Genomic DNA, 23,010 nt, shown 5'->3' with positions numbered 1-23,010 from the left:
CGTTAAACGTTACGTGATAATCTAATAACGAACTGAACAATAAAAGAAATGACATTGTTCAAATATTGAATATTCGACAACATGAATGCTGTTTTTGTATATATTTCAAATATAAAGAGCATGATAATATCATCACCACCTACAACATTATTATACACCATAATAAAAACGCAATGTACCAAAACAATAAAGATGACTCACGGCTAGCATTAGTGAGTACTGTTTTTAAAAGGCATAGTGTGTGCAACATACGATTTTTATGATTTTATTAAGATCATTTTTATCATCAAAATAAAATATTGACATTTAAATTGTACGATACTTCCAGCAAAGAAGTCAATGAAATATCTATTTCTTTATTTTTGGAATTATAGATAAGATTAGTTCTTTTCCCGTGTATTTCATTGCATAAACTCGTATTTTGCTTCATTCGTTTAAAGTTCAACATGACTTATTACACTTATTCTTTTCTTCTTAATCAATACAATTGTAAAATAAATATTCATGATAACTATGCTATCACTAATGGGATGAACCATGAGACAAATATCGTTAAAGGGACTCCAATGATGCTATTTGACAAGATGTGGCTGGAAATAATTTTTCAAGATTAATGTTCCATCAGATGTAGGTCAAGCTCAATAACTTGTATACAAAATTTCAGATCATTCGCTCACTTTGTTTTCACAGAATAATTATTTTAATTGTGAAATATGACCTAAAATTTAAAAGCGTTGCAACGCTTTTTACTCAAATCAGGCTAAGAATAGCACAAAATATGATTTTCAATTGAATTCTGAGTATATATCTGAGTATAATTATCTTATGCATATATTTCTATTTGAAGTGCCCCAATTATTTAAGAAATTCAAATTCTATGTTTTTTTAGGCTTTTTGGTCCTTAGTGGAGTTCTTTTAACGCAAAGGCCTGACAAATAGAGGTTTAAACCGACAATTCGATTTGTTCTCGTTTGCACAATAAACGTATTGTATTTGCGGATTATCATTTGACTGGTAGGATTTTCCGTTGGGCGTCAAAATGTTAAAGCAATAAAAATATGAAGGTTTACAAGAACTGATCAACTCTTCTCTTAAAAGCATTAGCAATGCGGCCATTGGTGTGCATACAAATAAAACCTATGGAACGCCATTCTGCCATGCTAATTGCAGTTTACGAAATGACATTTGCTAATGATAAATGCAAAATGCAATTTGCGAAATGACATTTGCTAATGATTATTGCGAAATGACAAATGCGAAATGTTATTGCTATATGCGCTTAATTCTTACTCTCTGGGGCTGGAATGGATGACCAGCAAATTGACGAATTTATCTTTTATTCTTTGATAAACCGGCACATACAAATTACACTCGCGTCTCTCATTCCATTTACAGTTACATGTACTACTAATAGTCGGACTACACATCCTAAGATTCGGTATTAAATTATTTATACTAAAATCCCCCCGGGTTTGTAAGTCAACTGTAAGGGACGTAATACAAAGTATCTGTAACGATCCACAAAGAGCTGCATCAATTACAGAGAGTGAGATGGAAACGACAAATTAAAGCCTTTAGGGATTTGTATTCATGGTGGAGCAGAAGGTTGATTTGGCTCAAAGTAGACGAAACAAACAAAAATCCATGTCTGACTTGCACCTACTTTTTAAAGTCAATTCGTGAGCTCAAGAAGGTTCCGTTCATATGAATCGGCTACAGAATATGTAAATATTGCTGATGTCAAAACGCTTCTTCGTTCTCACCACAATGATATGTTTACAAGATGTGCTGTAATGGATAGTTCATCGAATCACGACCAAAGGATCGAATGGTTTTGGCAATATTTGAGATAATCCCTGTTACAGACGTGCATGGATTAATATGAGTGGTGTTTTGCAAACAGACAACGTTCTTCATATATATTGCTTGAAGTTCTGTTTCAATCCTGCAATTCGTAATGAACTTCAACATCATGCACACCATTGGAATAAGCATCGTGTGCAAAAGATGAAGAATGTAAGATCTCTTTCTGAAATACCAAACATGATGTACACTACTGCTGAATTGTATTGCTGTACCGAGCAGAGCAAAGTTGCTGATGAAGTGGAGGTTGATCATTGCTTGCAAATAAAAACTGTTATGAACGTAATCAGTATAATATTGCTGTCAAAAATGTTTTCCGACTGGGCCCTTTCTGTCATTGAACAATACAGATTTCAGATGCAAACTAATCTTGATAGAGCATTTGAACTGTTTTCAAATTTGATCATGGAAATATATGCAAGTGAAAAGATTTGGAATGCATGTAAATAAAATCATTATGTCACAGTAAAATTAAGAATAAAGAATTATCGATTCATTTGTTATACATGTACATTGTTAATCATTATAATACTCCCGCAAAAGAAGTTTTGAGAAGGGGAATTATTGAGTCGGTTGTTGGGGTGGTCGGTTGGTCTGTATGCATAAATACCTACATTCTTGTGGCGCCAGCTTCTTTCACAATTCTTTAGGGATTGGTTTCAAACTTACAATACATCATCATCAAGAAGTGAAGATATACATTTTACAAAAGTCAGTTAGGGCAATCCAGGCATTGCAGATTCCCTTGAATATAGACATGCACATATGTATTATTTGAACATAAAAGATTGTGGAGCAAACTGCTTTCACATTTCACACAAGTGACTGGCTTCAATCATAATCATGAAGTGAATATGAGCATGCCACAAAATTATGGTCTGGCAATTCAGGCATTGCAGTTATGTGCCCTTGAACTTAGACATTTTATGTATAAAGGCTTTATTCCTGCATGAAATTAAAGTTTGTTGTGCGGGGGTTATTAATCGCATCTGTGACAATTTTAGATTGAACAAGTAAATTCATTAAATTTAATATGTATATGGTTATCGAGGTATTATATGTATCTCATAAACAAGCTGCGGTGTTGGCAATAATTATAGAACATTTATTTAGTTGTTGTTACACAAGCGACATGGCTGAACAGTACTAAAATTAATTGGTATCTCTCCAGTATGTATTCTCATGTATGAATTCATGTTCCTCGGCTAAAAGAGGGTTTTTTGGTCGAAATGCAAAATACTAACATTTTCCTAGAACAATAGGCTATCCCCCCAAATTGAGACGAGTTGGTCCACTGGTAGGACGCTCGCATGGGATGCGATAGTTCCCAAGTTCGATCCTCGATGGGGACCTATTAGGTGTTTCTTCAAGCATTAAAATAGCGTAAAAGTTCGTATTAATGAATGAATTGTGGGTTCAGAGTGTTATGTGCCTGCGCAATTTATTGGAACTCCCCTTCTCTCTCTATCTGGGTAAAACAGGACCACTGTACTTGTCCCTGAGAGGGATTTAGTATCATTTAACAGTAATGGTAGATAGATATTTATGTATTTGAGAAAAAATCAACAAATTTGTAAAAATCATGTGTCTTATTTATTTGATTCAAACAGAGAACAAAATTAAAGGAGAGAACACATCAGAATCAAATTCAATGGAAGAAACACGTCAATTATAAACTACAAATAACAAGCTGGACTTAGCAATCTCCATCACTATCAACAACAGCAGCAAAGCTTCTGACTCACTATATGTTGCGTAGTGACACAATCTCTTTTTCTCATTTCTGTAAGTCTCAGAAACATGCATGCTATAATACAACAGAGATACAAAATATCCAAAAGTAGGGGAAAAAAATAAACGTTTAACTTAACAAACTTATTAGCATATTGAAAAATTAGGTATCTCCAAGCAGAGTTTAAATTTTATGGGTAACACTATATGAATTGGGGAAAAATCTTGCTTAAAATACAGATATTATATCAAAAGATAATCCATTGATACAAATGCTATGATTGAATATTACCTGTATAAAATATACAGCTAGAATATGAGATATTAATAAGTTTTATATGATTTAAAGAATGTTTTTACATTGTGATCTCAAACCAAACTTTAAACTTGACAGGTCCTTTCGGAAACGGAAGTAGCTATGTCTCGCCTCATATATTACAGAATGGAATGTTTCTTTTAACATGAAGGCCAAATTGTAACGCTTTGTTTATTTTCAACAGCGCTGCATGTTGCAAAAGTGGTCATCTTTTTCTGCGTATGTACGAATGAGATGTATTGACCTATCTAGTTTAAACATATTTATTCTCAGAATATGTACATAATAACATTTGAAATATATACACATACAAAATTTGACAATATTCAAAGAAGAGGATTAGAATGAAAGACTAGGTCTTATAGAATTCTTCTCCGTTTAGTTGTTAAATATATCGGTGTCGAACTGGTGATCTAAAATTTTCTGAGAAAAATATATATTACCAAATGTATAATAGAAACAAATATATATGGAGTATGAAAGAAGTAGTAATTCAAAAGAGAAAAAGGGGAAGAAGAGTCTCATAATTATTTGTTATGTGTTAAATCGTTAAAGGAATCTTTTAGTTTTTGCTATAAAAGACTGCACGTTAGAGAATATTGTTGAATTATCATCATCTGATAGGCCAGGGTTTCCGAAGAGAAGAATATCGAGATTGATATCAAAAGCTTGAATATTAATAAATAATTCATTTCGGTACAAGTTGTAGCGATAACATTCAAAGAAGAAGTGATAGTTGCTTTCGACTTGACCACATTCACATAAAGGTGAGGGTGATATGTTTCTTAGAAAAAGATGATAATTTAAAGAACTGCATTTTGTGCGAAGACGTGTATGGAGAACCTGTAATTTTCTGTTACCAGAATAGTAGTATTTTGGTGTGCGTTTCTTGTTACGTGTTAAGAAGTTCTTGAATGATGAAAGTGTTGGTAAGTTCCGAACTTCGGTTGGTAAGTTGTTCCAATCGCGTATAGTAGAGGGAAGAAAGGAGTTGTAGTATAAAGAAGTTCGCGCATATATTCCAGCAGTATTATCAGAGTTACGTAAATTATACCTTGTTGACCTATCTGAGATATGGCCCGGACATGTATTAACTATTGAAATTTACAAATGGTAATAACTCTTAATCTATGAAAAAAAAGAGTTATGGTTCTTGTGTAATACGCTTCACATATATGTAATTAATCTACCTACAAAGTTACAAATTGATATCTATTATATTTTTTGATATAGCCCGGACAAGAATTTAGTATATAAATTTACAAAGGGCAATAACTCATAAACTATGAAAGGGAGAGTTATGGTTCTTTTGCACTGCACTTTTTCATGTGATATAGCTTCCTATTAAGTTTCAAGTGGATACCTCTAATAGTAGAGTTGTGGAGCGGACACAAAAGTGTGACGGACGGACAAACGGACGGACAGACAGACGGACAACGAAGTTGAACCCTGTACTTATTCGGACTCATTCAAGGGAAAACATACATTAGCATCATATTGTTGTTTTGGCATATATAATACTGAAAAAACAACTTCATTTCTTTTTCTATTATTTAAAAGTTTCATTCATAAAAGTCAATATTCTGTCCATCAGGTTGCAAGTTAACTTTATCCAGTTTATACGGTAAAAATGGCGTAAATAATTCTTAAATATTTCAAACTGAGTAATAATAAAAGCCAGATAATCAGACAACTTCATTAATTGAACAAAATCCAGGTACACAACAACTCATTCTAGTATAGGGAAACTCCACACCATTGCCATTTTGGTACATACAATAAGAGGTGAAGAACATGTACTAGTATAATATAGTATAATAGACTAACATTATAAATTATTGTTATATGAATCCCCAAAATTTTAAACAAATTTATTTTCGTCTTACAAAATGTCTTGAAAGAAAGGACTATGAAAGTGTTAATTTTCTTACATATTTATTTAATATGACTCTAAAATATTCAACATGTAAATAAATAAAAAAGAAAACTAGATATGAAGGGACCTTTAGAGGGCAGTGCAATTGATTTTCCTGAAGAAAAAAACTAAAGCAAACTTTTGAAATGATTTCTTTTGTATTATTGAACAGAATTAAAACAAGAGCTGGTCGTATTACAGCCAAAGCTCAAATATTTAAAATTGTCACTATATTAGAGATTTTGACAGAGATACAATCAAAATTTAAAATATCAGTTTAAAAAAGTTTAAATATTTGAAACTAGTTACATTAGAAAAAGCTAACATTGAAACAAAGAAGTTAAAAATGCTCCATTACTTTAATGACCATCATTTTATTTAAGTCCTGGCATAAGATTCCAGCAAGTCACATCACATTTCTTTACAGTAACAGACTATTTTTTGGATCGGTGGCATAAACTGGACAGAACTTATTAGCATCGACGTAATCGATCTACTGATTCTAAATTATCACCTCTACTTATCAAGTCCTTGAATTCACTTGACACACTTTGCTCCGATGACGCATTAGCTCAACCTATATTTCCCGGTTTGCTTCGTTTTGCTGACATTTCAGCTGGACACACTTTTTCCTCAGAGTCACTGAAGTACATCAGTGGTTTGTTTTGCATACCCATGTATAATCTTGTGGCTCCAACATACTTCTTATTGTGTTGAATGTAGTTAAAAACAGAAAAATTATCTTCATCAACCACCTCGTCCACCATACTTAAAATGACTATATAACCCTCATTCTAACATTTATCATGAAGTTAAAATTCTACTAGCAGTCTGTTTCTCACAGTTTCATAGTCATCATTACAACCTAAGTGCTGTTTTAATACTTTGTGTTTTATAGAGCGCATCAACTTAAGCTCCAGCAGCTCTGTTCTCATTCGCCCCACAGTGTATCAAGTACTCATCAGCCTGCAATACGAAACAATAACAGTAAGTATTTATAGTTACTTGCTACAGGGCAATGGCAGTGTTTATTACCATTAATGTCAATGAATAGTCTAAATCAAACCCAGTCTTCTATCTTCAGTTTTCGGCTACTGTACTTGCCCGCAAAAATTAACCAAGCTGTGAAGCTGACGCGATTGCCGACACCAGGTAGAGTACAATATCTTGAAATATTCTTAGAGCTAAAAATCATACCTTCATTTTCTGCTAGAGAACTTGTTGTCATCTTTCTTGATGCTTTTAAGGAGAGGAGTTTCCATTTAAGTTCTTCTAAAGTAGGAGCACTACCTATAAAATGGTTTGAAAGAGTATAATTATTTATATTAGCAAGCAAGTAAATAGAAAGCAAATGTTTCCTTAGAATGGAGCGTCTCATGGAATTTCCAACAATTTGTGACATTTTGGTTATTTTGAGATGATTAAATATGCACAAAGCACAATCTATTACAGACATTTTCATATAAAAAGTATTTAAAACTGTAGCTTGGATATTTATTAATTTTAATAACTATTTACACTATATACAAGCGAAATACCGGAAATGGCTTTTAAACAATAATTGATAAAAAAAGTTAAAAACATATATAAATGGTCATTTACTGCTTATGATACTAAAGTTCTATTCAATATTTATCACACAGTAAAAGGATAAACATTTGATAAGCATTGGCACACACATTTAAAATGTCATATTGGGTCCAAATCGTTAGCAAAACCACTGGTTACATTTATGTGAATATGGTAAATAAAACTTTAATTTTCCTCAAAATATGCCATATTTTGTATAAAATTAATAGGAAAAACACTGCAATCAAAAGAAATTTCTTATGTAAATATTATTATGTAAATATTATTTGTAATATCTGGTCATATTCCTGGTACAAAGTACCCCCTGCATTAAGTACTTTGAGGATACTGTCGTAGATATTATCCTTCAACACGCCTTAATTAAAGCTTAAAAACCCAAACATGTGTAAAATATTCTTTATTACTGTTTATCTTGTTTTTACTTCGCAAATATCTGTTTACTACCTACCTTCTTGGAAGACAGCGATATGAATTAATGGTGGAAATTGATCTGAAATAACATTGAGCATTTTGCATTTATCATTAGCAAATATCATTTCGCATTTGTCATTTCGCAAATAGCAATTCGCAAATAGCAATTCGCATGGCAGAATGGCTTTCCATAAAAACCTGATTTTTTTTATAAATGAATTGGACGGTAAAGGTAAAGTTTAGTTATTGACGGTAGTGGTAAGTTCAAGATACTATAAGTAAACGAAGCACCCCGCTTTCCTTTCTATATGGGGACTTGGGGAGAGTTCCACTAGAAATTGTAATAAAGTCACGAATTATTGAATTTTGGTGCAAACTCTTAGCAGGAAAAACAGAAAAGATCGCGAGAAAATGCTATGAATATAATTATGCTCCACTCAAATTCAAGTTTTAAGTGCATCGATACAGTTAAATCAATATTAGATTCCACGGGATATACCTATATTTGGCTTAACCAAAAGACTGTAAACTTAAAAAATATAAATCATTTAGTTAAACATACACTGACAGACCAGTTTATCTAGAAATGGCACGGTCCAATGCTACAATCAGTTAATTGTTCAAATTATAAGTTATTTAAAAGAGAATTAAAATTTGAAAACTACTTTAAAATCTTACCCCAAAATCTTCGTTTAAATTTATTCCATTTAAGATCAGGAAATAACAGGCTCCCTATTGAAACTGGGTCATGGCCAAATCCAAAAATTCCGTACGATCAAAGGAAATGTCCTTTTTGCACACAGTGCGATATTGGTGATATTTTTCACTATATCCTCCGCTGTCCACTTTTTGATAGTGAAAGAAAGCGATTTATTAAGCCATACTTCTATAGGCATCCAAACGTGATTAAGTTCGCAGAATTATTTTCCTCAGATTCAGAAACAATCTTGACACCATTAGCCATAATGGCCGGAAAAGTCATAACATACTTTAATCTTATTCGATAGTCAAACCTTACTAGCGCCTTTTCAAAAAGTAAAGAGATACTGGTGCCACAGCTTTTTGAAACTTAATTTCAAAAAAAAAAAGATAGAAAAAATTCCGTCTCGCCTTATGTAAACATACCGTCTTACAACGTTTACAATTAAAATTACTCAAGCGAAAGATTCCGATTCCGCGTTACTTAATAGAGATCATTTTAGCCGTGTCGCGACGGGGCCAACGTGGTGGGTTTTGCGGCCGGCATGGATCCGGACCGGCCTGCGCTTACAAACCCTATTACAGGTAGAGAAACTGTTAGCGAGCAGCGTGGGTCCTGGTCGGACTGCGCGGGTGCGCGGGCTGGTCTGGATCCATGCTGGTCGCGGGCCCATTGTGTTGGTTTTGTCGTGACGCGGCTCATTATTTTTTGTTCAGACTGGGTATGTCACGCGGATATAGGTCACAGACTACACGCGCATTAGTTTGTAAATATAAAAATAGGAGCGTTGCCTTACTTTACAAAAACCTAATCGACATATCAAGACAAATTGAGATAATAATAAAAATCGTTTGGTGTACATTAACTTCGTTTAAATCAACTTTTCTCCGCCTATAAGTTTTTTATTTTATCATTTTTGAATCAATTTGTCATATTGGAATATAATAATTTTCTCACACTTTCTCGTAGCCTGAAGTTATATACAAAAACAGAAACTTTAAATCAACTTTTCCTTTTCTTTATGAAAGGATCTTCACTTTTTTTAAAATGTGATCTTTGCTAGCCTACTTTGTCCTATTTTTTACCCGAATTTAATTGTTTCATAATTTTTGGAATGTATCATGTTGTCACTTTTTGTGAACTGATGAAAAATAAAGATATTTTGACTTTGACTTTATACAAACACCCTTCCACCGAGTTAAGCTTAACATGAAAATGGTGAAGCATTTCCATGTGTAAATGAATCGTCAATCACAAATCGCTGCAGCAAAATATATGAAATTAAACGGTATAGAAGCTATTTCAAATGAATTTTCTATTTCGGTGGAGAAAATAAAACAACACAAAATAACGATGTATAAGATATTTAACAAACATGTACGTGTATTTAAATATCGATTTGCAAATCATATAACAACATTTTCTGTTTTAAATAACAAAAATAACAGACAACATGGCAACTAGAAAGTGTCTTGTCTAAATTGTATTGATTCAATAAATATTTTATACATTAAGAAGCAAAATTTCTTTAAGTTTAGTTAAAGTTTAATTTTCATAATGTAAAAAAAAACTTAAACATTTAACAGGCACTTAAATGTGAAAAAACACCGAGTACATATTAAGCAGTTTTTATTTTCTTCTTCATTATATTTCTGTTAATACGAGGGCACTATATCGTTGAATGTTGGCATGTTGACATCATATCCTAGTCGATTCATCACTTGTATCAAACAGTAGCTCCTCATTCCACCTTTCAGCTGGCGACAAAGCCTTATCATTTTTAGAGTAACTGTAACAGAAAAGTTGAAATTAAGATATACAGTTTATTTTAATAATAGATTGATTCATAGAAATAGAAATTAATTATGCATTTACCATATTAACACATGTATTATAAATCGGCGGAAACATAATCAAGGTCACAATTATCATTACACAGATAATAAATTAGATTTTTAAATTTCCGATACAATAATGTAAATTCATGTGACCAACCATTTTGATATTTTCTGAGCCTTCATTTTTACTGATAGAGCATTAAAATTTAATATATATCGTCTTGCTTGCACTTTCAGTGCAACATTATAATTATTGATGAATGAATGCATCGTTACACTCTTTACATTTTAATAGCTATTTGATTGCTTTTGTTCTGACATATGTTTGTTTAAACATGAACATCGGTTATTATGATATATTGCACTAGAGATAGTTTAAAACCTTCAAATGAATCTTAAAAACAATTAAGTAAACCTGTCTATAAAATCCTAATTGTTTCCTTGAAATGATAGTAATTTATATAGAAATAGATATTTCCTTTATTACTTCCATAGCTGTTAACAAGTAAATAAGTATATAACAAAACTGCACGTTTTAACATATTTTATTATTTTAGATAGAGAAAAAAGCGGAATCCCTAAAGAAAGGCCAGAACGGAATAAAATAAAATGTTGCAGTCTCGGTTTGATTGAGCTGTCATATCAGTTTAACCTTACAATAAACTGCTAACTAAGGATGATATCGGCCTTTTTAACTGTTCTGAAACCGAGACTAGTGCAAGGCAAAAATATTTGATGTACCGAAAAAGTCTTACTAAACGACAGGAATTTTAAACAGTTTGAATCATTTAAAAATAAAGAGAAGAAAACGTAAGACTCACCCAGGTTGCTGTATGTGTCCTCTACAATGTCATCAGGATCAGCTAATATAACAACTACAAAGTTCAAAAGACATATGCTCACAATAATCAACTTTGTATTCATATTTTTTAACTAACACCTGAGATATCACGAAATAGTGTAAACAAACTTTAAAGATTGGAAGTAGTTTCCAGTGTAAGTTACTGTCAGAATATAGTGCAGTAGAAAAAAGACAGCCTTTTTATCTTGTTTTCAGTGATGAATCATATTTATTACTATTGATAGATTAATTAATGTTAAGAGTATTTTATATAACCATGCATTTTGATATTTATCATATGTAAGGACTATTAATTAATGATGGCTTATTATTTAAATTTTATTATTTATTGTTGACATTAATGTTGTGCACGTATTATGTTAAGACTGACTAAGTATATTATAAATAAGGTGATAGGCTGTCTGATCTGTTCAGAATAAAGTATGTCAAGTTTTATTGAGGATATATTAGTTTGACCCTCACTTCCTCTAATGAAGGTTTATGATTAATGACAATGATGCAGCTAAAGTCGTGTCAGGCACACTGAATTTGTTACTATGTTTAAAGTATATTTGCATTTTATTATTCTATATTATTTTGTTTTTATTACTTTATGTTGATATTGACGAAACAACAGTGCATTCATTTAAATTTACAAACCATTGGTGTAAATCAGAATTGCAAATGTCGAATTAAAAAAGGCTAACAGCTAACCATTAACTTTTTGTGTTTGGTTGAAACTTAGTGTTGGAAAAGAATGTTAACTTGCTATGATTACATATATATTGTTACTAAGATCAATCTTGATAAAACATTTACTTTAAAACAGTATTTCTTCTTGTTCTATAAGATAAGGCAGGCTAAGTTTATTTATGTTTTAAAAACAAACAAAAATTAAGAAGACCACTGACACTTCGTTTCTTTGAGCGCGGATATTATCATAGATTATTTTTTACTTAATTCCTATCAATGTACATAGTTTACATATTTAACTTCATAAAACTTTATCAGTAAACAAATAAAATACATAACATCGCATTAATATCAATAGACTATTATTATCTAATTAAACTACTTATGTCTTTAAAACGACTATTATTAGTATATAAGAAGGTTAAAAAAGGTTCTGTAGAATCAGGCATATTAAAGTAAATATGAATGGACAAATTGGATTATAAACATGATCTTTTAATTATGTTTTATAAGAACACATATAGTTTCTTCGACATAATTGGTTGTTGTGAACAGTAAACATTAAGTCACAATAATGCACACAAAGACTTGCCACTCAGATTTTGTATTTTTGTAAAATGCATAGCGTATCAACAGCCTTTTAGCAGCATATACCTTTTTTATGACATTTAGAATATTCTGAACATAGATTGAAATTAAAACTACACGACACTCCATTCAATAGAAAATTACACAAAAAAGCCGAGGAAATATTGTGTAACACAGAACGCTCTCTCTGTGTTTGATTTATTCATTTCCCGGGCAATTTATTGCAATACAATGAGACTAAAATGTATCCATTAATTATACTCTTTTCCTCCAGAATACGATTTTAGTAAAAGTGACATTGACCTAAGCTAAATCTGGGAGTGGCAAAAGTAAGTCCAATCGAGGTTAACCGAATCCTCAACATTTTTTATTCTGCCGTATTGGACGTTCAATTTGGACTCTTATTTTCTCTATTTACATACCTATACCGTAAAAGCTTTACACTTAAATACTTTCTATGTAGCATTGCACTCAGAGAATATCTCCTTTTCCAAATGTTTATAGTCAAAACAACCGGTGTCGTGTCCTGTATGACAGCCGTAAAATGTTGTCTCGAATTTCACTTCGGAATTGTTATATTTTTCTCGTCCTTCGTGATCATTATTTTCAATAGCATATTACACTGAAAATTTAAATCAGCATAAGGCGATGCTAAAGGTTTGCAATTTCAACTTTTGAACTTTCCTTTTCATTTCTATCGAGGGTTATTAAAACATTTGAATAAATTTTAATAGAAAAACACAAGTAACAAAATGATGACATTTATACTATATTTACGAGAAACGGGGCGTATGTTGCTCGTGAAAGACGGCATTATACCTGAATTAATTGCCTTACCCAAAGTTTAAACCAGTAGTTATTTCAAAACATATTATGAAAGTACTTTATCACTTATAGACAAGACTGATTTTAAGAAAATATGAATGCTGGAGGCATTTTATAGTACAAGTAATATCTTGAGTGTTTTAACCTAATACTGGTATGCTGAAGACGATGAGGGTGGATACCAAGAAAATAAACTTGACCCTGACCTTCAAAAGGTCAATTCAAAATGGCTGCTTAAAAATACTATAATAGGTCATTTAAACTATGATACAATATGATGCAATTAATTATTCTTGTCAAAATCAAATGATTATTCAATATGATCGGATTTTAATGAGATTGGCCACCAAATATAGCGATTATAAGTCTAATGGCCCAATTAACAGTATATACAGTACTGTTTTACTAGCGCGTTATAGTATAAGACTAAGATTGAAAAAAAAATCACTTTTAATGTTTTGTTTACTTGACTTATATTTAACAATAAACTTAGTTTATAAATATTACCAAAGAATAAATATTTCGTAATAACAAATTATTATTTCGTAATTACGAAATAATATTTCGTAATAACGAATTAATATACGTAATTCCGGAATAATATTTCGTAATAACGAATCAATATTTCGTAATTAAGATTTTATTTTTCGTTAAAACGAAATAATATTTCTAATTGGGAATTATTATCTCGAAAAAACGAATTCAATTCAGGAAGAAACTGTGGAAAATGTCACGCCAGGTGTTCCTTAATTTTCAACATTATTTGTAGCTATGATTTTTTTTTAAGTTGTTCATTTTGTTTTCATATATTTTGCACTTATTATGGTATTTATGGTTTAAAATGAATATTTAAAAATTATTTTGAAATGTCAAAAAATGTCATTTCAATGCCATAAACACAACACAAACCGACACAAAAAGTGTTGTAAAAAATAAACTTTTTCGTGAACTTTAAAAACAGTATTCTCACTCGTGGCCACGCCACTCGTGGGAATACTGTTTTTAAAGTCCACTCGATGAAATAAAATTTCATCTTACGCACAAACAAACAAATGCCCTCTATATACTCCATATTAATTATCGTAAACATTACCAACGAAACCGAAGTGTGATCTTATATTTCAATTAGTGCAGTAATGTATTCATAATTGACAGGTCAATAAAATAAGACTATACAAAATAAGCAATGAGGCTGTGTATACAAACATATGTTCCAACATGCAAAAGCTGGATTAAGTATGCGCAAAACCATTACAAATTCTTTTTTCAAGGCGACATGTGACACATTATAAAATTTATCTATAAAATAAAAGATACCACCTTTGTTAAGCCTTTTCTCTAGAAACTAACTAAAAACATAATAATTACATAATTGCAAGTATTTAAAAAAAATTAAGGCAGTACAAAATTTTAAGAATTTAAGCTTGTAATATGTTTATCCTTCTTAAAACATTATCAGGATGAAAAACTCCTTTTGTAACCCAAATATCTACGACATCTTGGCTCTATCTCAATCTATGAAAGTTGTTTTCTGTCAATTTTCTGTACCTCAGGTTTATATATAAAAATGTGATAATTGAGTGTTGAGCAAACTAGGTTAAAAAATATCCAACCTACTTTTTAAATAACATTTCTGTCCCATTCTTTTATAAAATGTGTCACTTGCTGAAATGTTGAAATTAATAAAGAGCACATTGTGAACATTACACATGTATGCTGCATGTAGGTTTTTGTGTGTTGTTTTGTTTGTATTTGTTGTTTTCTGCCAAAAATAATAGCTGCATAATTCATTTTTTAGATTCAATTATAACTGCATTCAGGTATACGATGGATAATCGTTAATGTTAAAAAGTCATCTTAAACTTTATCACATTCTTAACAAAAATACAGAAAACAACAAATGTTTACCATCTTGTTTACAAATAAGTTACTATTTAATTTGAAAGTTAAAGTTAGAAACAACAACAACAATAACAACACCATATTTTCATCGAGTCATAAAATGTCTGAAACCGGGATATTGCTACGTGTGCTTACTATGCCATCGCAGCTCTCGAAAATTTTGGAATTCAGTCACGGTACAAGAAGATTATACATTAGAATTCCGGGTACCCTCCAATAAATTTCCAGTATATCTTAAAGTAACAGCAAAGTTATATACTACTTGTTAAAAATGGAGTAATATTTTCTTTGACCATATATAAAAGTCACGTGGGTTGGCTACATAATAGAGGTGTTAAAATATAATTGTAATACACCCTTTGTTAGCCATTGAAATAGTATTTAATGTATAAAGGATTTTCAAAAATGGTTATTATTCAGAGCGGGCGCTATGGTGCAGTGGTAACACTGTCTGCCTACAAATCAAGGGGTCGTGAGTTCGATTCCCCGCTACTCCACTGAACGAATAAATGACTACAAGACTGACAAAACCAGGACATAGACACAGGATGACGGCAACGATAGAAACAAGAGAAGACCTTAACGGAACAGGAAACAAGTACCGAAAGTACAAGACCGAAGACGACGACCGATAACAGAAGGAAGAACGGAGACAAGAATTGACAACAAGCGAACAGAGACGAAGACTGCTAACAGAAGAACAGAGACAGGGACCGATAACAGAAGAACTGACAAAAAGAAAACGGAGACCACGACTGATTGCAGAAGAAAAGAGACGAAAACCGATGACAGAAGAACGGAGAAAAAATGTAGACAAGAACCGATAACAGAACAACAAGATAACAACAAGACAACGGAGACCAGGACTGATTATGAAGAGGAAAACATAAGACAAGACAAGAACCAATAACAGGACAGGGACCGATAACAGAAGAACTGACAACAAGAAAACGGAGACCAGGACTGATAATGAAGAGGAAAACATAAGACAAGACAAGAACTGACAACAAGACAACGGAGACGAGGATTGATAACAGAAAAATAGAAGAGGACCGATAACAGAATAACATAGACGAGGACTGAATACAGACGAATGAAGACGGGGATCGATAACAGAGACGGGAACCGAAAACAGAATTGACAACTAGAAAACGGCGACCAGGACTGATTACTTAAAAAAGAGACGAGAACCGATGACAGAAGAAAGGAGAAAAACGAGGACAGGGACCGATAACAGAAGAACTGACAACAAGACAGCGGAGACGAGGATTGATAACAGAAAAATAGAAGAGGACCGATAACAGAATAACATAGACGAGGACTGATGACAGAAGAATGAAGACGAGAACCGATAACAGAACAACTGAGACCAGGAACGATTACAGAAGAACTGACAACAAGAGAACTGCGACGAGGACCAAAAACTGAAAAATAAGTCACGACCAATAAGAGAAGAAGACAGCAGAGAAATGCGACGAGAACCGATAACAGAAGACGACCTATAACAGAACAACGAACACCAAAACCCAAGAGTACTCAGAGAAAGGTGCTTTTAATTCATGTATATTTTTCATGCACACGTTTTAACCCCTCACACATACGCACGCTGTGCAAATATAAGTAGGCATCTGAGTAGCCACTCTATATGCTTGCATAGAGTGCCAGATAAAATACATGAAAGCTCTATATCTAGCAGATAGGGCAGGCAAGTCTGTGGTGTTCGCTGCGTAAATGCCTTAAAGTTTTCAGTACTATCTTTAATATTACTTCTATATTACTATTATATTGGCCTATAGAAAAATGTCTGCCATCTTGGATTTTTCGGCCATATTGGATTGTATTGTGTTTTTTTAATTCTGTTTTGGTGTCTAATTTGTTTTTAGCTAAACATGCTTTGTGACAAATTTCAGGCTTTTCCTTTCCTTAAAAGTTTTATTTGATATATCATCCATTTATGATAAAGAAATTTGGCGGCCATTTTAGTGGTTATTTTAAATGGCCATTTCAATGGTCAAGATCAAGTTTTTCAATTTGGTATCCACCTTTATTGGATTCAGCATACCTATAATAGGTAAAATACACCGAGATACCACTTGTACTACAAAATGCCTCTAGCATCTTATAGGGAGCCAAATTCTCAAAATCAGTCCTGTCTATTACGTCAGATAACATTAACAATACAAGCGTAATTTAGTGTCCACCAAGGTATTATGTTGTCTTATTACATGTGTTTTGTGTTTTGTAAATACTGCATCGAATATCAAAAATGGAAGAATACTTTATCCTGTAACTGTGATTAAAAACTCAAGGAAATGTAACGTTGATGAATTCTTGTTTGCATTGTAGTTGTTCAGCGTTACCAATTTTGCGAATTTAGCTTAATAACGCTGCAAAAACTACAGTGCAAAATTAAATTCATCAATTTTACGTTCCCTTGAAACTTTGATTAAATCTACATGGTATATATTAGCATTCCTTAATTACAAAAAAAATGTTGTAAGACAACTATACTTAAGGACAATGAAAACGCACGCCCGCATTAAATGCATTTTATTACATGAAAACAAAACACTAACGACTCCATAAGATATATATCATAACAATAATACAAAACGCAAACTTAACAACTGAAAATTATTCAAAATGTTAAAAATCAAATGTACATCAGTAAATCAAAGAACCTAAGGTGAAAATCCCAAAATCACACTTTTCATCACAGTAATGCAAACTTAACAATGGAGAAAAACAAAATGAAAATCCAAAACAAAGTGACTCATAAATGTATATTCGTAATGTCACCGTCGGGATCTTTAGAAAACGACAATGTACTCCATCAGCTTCTCTTAAAGATGTACATCGTCGCCTCATAGACCTTACGGTGTTGATATCGCGCCATTCGGCCTGTAATGTAGTGCGAAAACGTGGTGAAGCTTAGAAATTGTGGTCTAGACCGATGGAACACCAAAACGGTTAGAGCTTTGATTGAAAAGACTGAATCTGTCCTAAATCTACCCATCGGTTCTCTTTGTAGAACCCATTGCATACATTTTGCTACATGTAGCAAGCCTTCAGTAGTGTTTTAAAATTTAGCACCTTTTATAAAGGAAAATTGTGTATATGCAATTCCATGTGAGTTTTTACAATTTCTAAAACTGACCATTGGCATAGTTTTAATATTCCTTTTTATAAAGATTTTAATTGCTCATTTGTGTTTTAACATTTCTGAAAAGGTGTGAAAAAAAAACAAGTTAATAATTAACAGTTCAAAAAAAAATTCATTTCAAAAAGTAACCATGAATTGGTTCAATATGTTTTCTGTTGTGATCTTATCACAATTAGTCAAAAGTGTTACTTTTGATTTTTCGGGTACTGTCTTTATTATGCAATAACTTCATTAAAATGCAATCATTTTTCATAACGTTGGTATCTTAATGACCGGAATGCATTCAGTTTTATGAAACTGTGAAAATATATTTAAATAAAATATATTTTCCTTGTTAAAATGCAATTATCCCGACCGTGCGTTTTCATTGTCCTTAAGTATATATACCTTTGTTGGAGACATGCACTAGCTCGGAAGTAGCGATTAAGCAATTTATAGTAGGTAGATCTGTTGTTTACCCGGCGCGCTTAAATAATGTATGGTTTTGTGCCGATTGAAAGATTGACATATCTAGTAAAAAGAATTTAGGATAATTTATTGTAGATATCTTAAAAGAATATTTCCTAGCATTGTCATTTTTATACTAATTTGTTTTGAATATTACTATGTTCTGGCAATCACACCAAAGTCCAAGATTTTGACATATACATGAATCATGCGCCAGGCTATAAACCAATAGCAGACGTTTGGACCACTAGTTGTATAAAGACTGTAATTGTAATCAATTACTACCCAGTCAGCTCCCAGTGAAAGTGGTGGTTTAGCGTCTATCCTAGGAGATGTTATTTTTGTGAGAGAGGACAGAACACAAATTAAATCTGGAACGTGCAAATGCTGAAATTGAAAACTTTAAAACTGAACCACTTGTTCCAATGTCATCCGATCCATTAGTGTGGTGGAAGAATAATGAATGGCAGTTCCCTCTTGTATCAAGCTTGGCACGTCAAAGACTGTGTATCCCTGCTACATCTGTCCCTTCAGAACGTGTCTTTAGTACTGCTGGGGATATTGTAACTTGCCCAGAGGGCAGCTTTAAGTCCAGAAGTTGTTGACATGTTGATATTTCTTAAGAAAAAACATTTAAAAAGCCTCAAGGACACAGGGTACTTATTCATTCTATAGATACATGTATGTGTTCTAAAAGAATAATAAGAAGAGTTGAAATATAGCTTACGTTTTACTGTTTTCTTTAATTATTTTAGTATACACTGTTACACAATACGTATCGCAATACAGGCTGTCTATATCGCAATATATCGCAATACGGGTTTGGTTGTATCGTTGCACCCCTAAATTGTATAAAGACTGTAGTTGTATAAAGACTGTAATTGTAATGTTTTATCGTGGTATATGACATCTGTAATTTAAATTTTGATATTTTAGTTCTTGGCAGCAAAACTGAGGTTAATATAATTTTGATTATTTAGAAAGCTTCCAACGAAGTTTGATCTTCGACAACAGTATTTTTTATATTAACGTTTAAGTCTAAAGTTCTCTTGCGATAAGTATACTTTTTGGTATAGCAATTAATAAGTTTTCAAACTATGAAGTCAGAAATTATAGTAAATCTCTTAGCGTAAATAAAAGAAACAATTAAAGATGATTGCCAGTTTTCTGTCACTTAAGGTAACTGAAGGTCGTGTTATATTATCAATTTATACTTTCCCGACAGGTATAAATATTTAAGTTTTTAAGATAAATGAGACTTAGTGCTTGCTAATTGAGACTTAGTGCTTGCTAATTGATTGTTGATTGATTGGTGTGTGAAATTATAATATATATGACACATAAATCGATTGGAAACGTCGTTAAGGTCTGTCAAATAATATATTTGGTATAGTAATGTATGCTTAATTTGATAACGATTGATTTGTTCATTGCAAGGCCTTTGACACGATTAGTATTTACAAAATAGTAATGTCATAGTATAATAGCAAAAATATGAAGAATTAAAATTTTAAAGCTGAATAAATTTATTTGTTCATTCGTTTTATTTGTTAATATAGCATGGTAACATAGGAACTTAGCGTATACTACATTACACAAAGATCATAATACAAAAACAAAACAGTTTCAATACATACAATTAACATTGTAATAATTTAAGAAGCAAACATTTGCTTCAAGGTTATATTATGCTACAAATTTAGTAATTCTGAACAATAATCCATTCTCAGTGACATTAAAATAATTGACTTTCTGCAAGTTGGGCCAATAATGTTTCAAAGATACTTATTACGTGCTTTCCCTATACATAAGAACTGCACCAAAAGAAAATGATACTCTGCAAAAAAAAAAAAAAAAATAAATTACATCCAAATTACACCAATTTACATAATGCGATGTTCTGTCAGTTGCCAGGTTTTGCGCTTAATTTACTTTACTGTATTCTTACATTTGGTTTGTCAGATGTTACGGCACAAAAACATATGTTAATGTGGCGCCAAAACTGGAAAGATAAGTGTGGCTTACACCCGATGTTACAAAAATAAAGCAACACCAGGGGTCAACACTACCTCACCTGCTAAAGGTAATAGATGTATCACACAGGGATAAATGGTGGCTGCACTTCTGATGTCACAACTCTTTTAAGACAACCCCTCAGTCACAGGGGGAAGTTACATTTGTATTTGACAATAAATCTAGTAAAGATCAAAACAAATATTGTTCTAGTACCTAAGCTTTGACGAGTTGGTAATCAATCATGTCAGTCTTTAATATATATTACACAATATACTTTGCTTGGGAATAAAGGAAAACATTACTAATTAGAGAAATAAAGATCCCTAAAAGAAAGTTCAAAAAATACATTTCACCCTTTTGTTGTTTAAATGTGGAATTTCAGCTTTAGCCAGTGCTACGGGGGGGGGGGGGCGTATAGACGGTTACTTGCTCTTTCCAGTACCGTCCATGAAACAGGCTCACCGAGCCTGCAACATTTTGTTGGATTTTTTAGGGATTCTGTTTTTCACTAGATATATGGAGTTAAAACATAATCAACAAACTCCAAAGCACTAAATCACAATATTTACATGTTCAGTTTCTTAGCATAAAATAGACCAAAAATCCGTTCTGTGTATTCTTACAATTGTGTTCGAGGTCCTCAATCCGAAGACTGACGTAAAGGGGCCCGGAAAGTGGATTTGGGGGTTCAGGGGCTTCGGGTTCTGTGAACGTCAGCGCATGCATTCTTGAATCTTATTTCTCTTCATTTTTTGACTGAATTCTTTAAAATAACATGTTATTGATGAGTTAACACGTTGCGTTAAATAACAATCTATAAGAAAAAGTAGTAAATTGAAATACGCAATATTGATGTTACTGACAAACTTGCTGGTGAGATTTCGACGAAATTTCTCGGAAAAGATTAGTACCCCAACTTGTTGTGGCTGGTCACTGGCACATTTGTTTGGGCTTGCACAAAATGGCTGCCATGGCCCTTAGAATAAAACAGTCTTGCCGGTTTCCACAGGTAAAACTTAAATCTGCTGGGGGATTTGAAATTTTGCACTGTTCCCCCCTAGAGTAAAAACGGGGGGAAATTTTTGGTGAGAAGTTTAAGGTAATAGGGAGATAGTGTTTTTATTTCTGTTGGCTGATTAATTGTTTTATTTGTTGTCGTGTAAATTATATTAATGACATAACCCAATTAATTGGAGACACCGAACCACGGCTGTGGGTATTTATTAGTAATTTGCTCTTAGTTTAATAAAGATTGGGTTTGCTTCAAGCCCAAGATCACACAAAAATTAAAATTACTAGTACTTGTATTTAACTGTTGTCCTTAAAGAAAGAAAAATTTTCCCAACTTTACTCCCAAAAATGATTCATTTTGTAAAGACTTAAATGGAATGTCTTAAAGAAATTACATGTAATATCTTTTATCAAATAAATAAGAAACCGAAGAACAAAGATCAACAGTGCAAATGCAACGTTCACATTACGCGCCCCCGATTACACCCCAGCAACACAGCAGGGCACACCCAGAAATAACCGCGACTTTATTGAATGCCAAAACATTTTTAAAAACCATACTTTATTTAATTAAGTTGTGGCGAAATATTTTATAGTGTATAAACACATCAAATCAAATATTTTTTAAAATTTAAAAATAGGGTTTTAAAATGTGTTTCAATAAAAAGTTTTTGGTTCGATTCTCCATAAAAATTTTTTATTTAACCCACATTTAAATCTTGTGTAAAGCAGAATTTAAAAATATTTTCCGGAACAAATTTTAGGCCCTTTGTCATTTGCTATGATTCGTTGCATACCCCCTTTCCATACCCAAACAAACCAAACTTTTTTAAATATTTTGAAAAGTTCAATCAAAAAATTGTTAAACTGCTGGCAGCAAAGAGAACTTTATTACAATTTTAAGTTTACAGGAGATTTAAACACTCAAAAAGTTTGCTTACTTCATTAGAGGAGCTGGTGTTTAGTTAAAGAAGCATAGCTGTAGTTTCTCAATATATAATTCTAATTTTAAAAAAAAACGGAATAACAAAGTCAAGGGAAAAAGCCAACATTTCGAAAAAGACCCCGCACCCCCCCCTAATCAAAATACCACCCTTTTCTCAAATTATCAATTTTATTATGACATTATGTCCAATGTAATTTAATAACCTGGTGACCCT

At 32.3% G+C, this 23,010-nt stretch overlaps 1 long non-coding RNA gene across 1 annotated transcript; it reads right to left on the bottom strand.

Annotated features, from left to right (window-relative positions):
- Positions 1 to 9,874: 9,874 nt before the first annotated feature.
- LOC132746652 (uncharacterized) lies at positions 9,875 to 11,995 on the bottom strand. Its single transcript, XR_009628008.1, has 2 exons — positions 11,186 to 11,995; positions 9,875 to 10,315 (listed from the first exon to the last, which is right to left on the bottom strand). It is a non-coding gene; the product is annotated as an uncharacterized LOC132746652 (long non-coding RNA).
- Positions 11,996 to 23,010: the final 11,015 nt, after the last annotated feature.

Source organism: Ruditapes philippinarum, unplaced genomic scaffold (assembly GCF_026571515.1).
Source record: "Ruditapes philippinarum isolate M1 unplaced genomic scaffold, ASM2657151v2 ctg14441_1_1_1_1, whole genome shotgun sequence".
Lineage (NCBI taxonomy): Eukaryota > Metazoa > Mollusca > Bivalvia > Venerida > Veneridae > Ruditapes > Ruditapes philippinarum.
The sequence above is the reverse complement of the archived record's forward strand: the minus strand, read 5'-3'. Positions and strand labels throughout refer to the sequence as shown.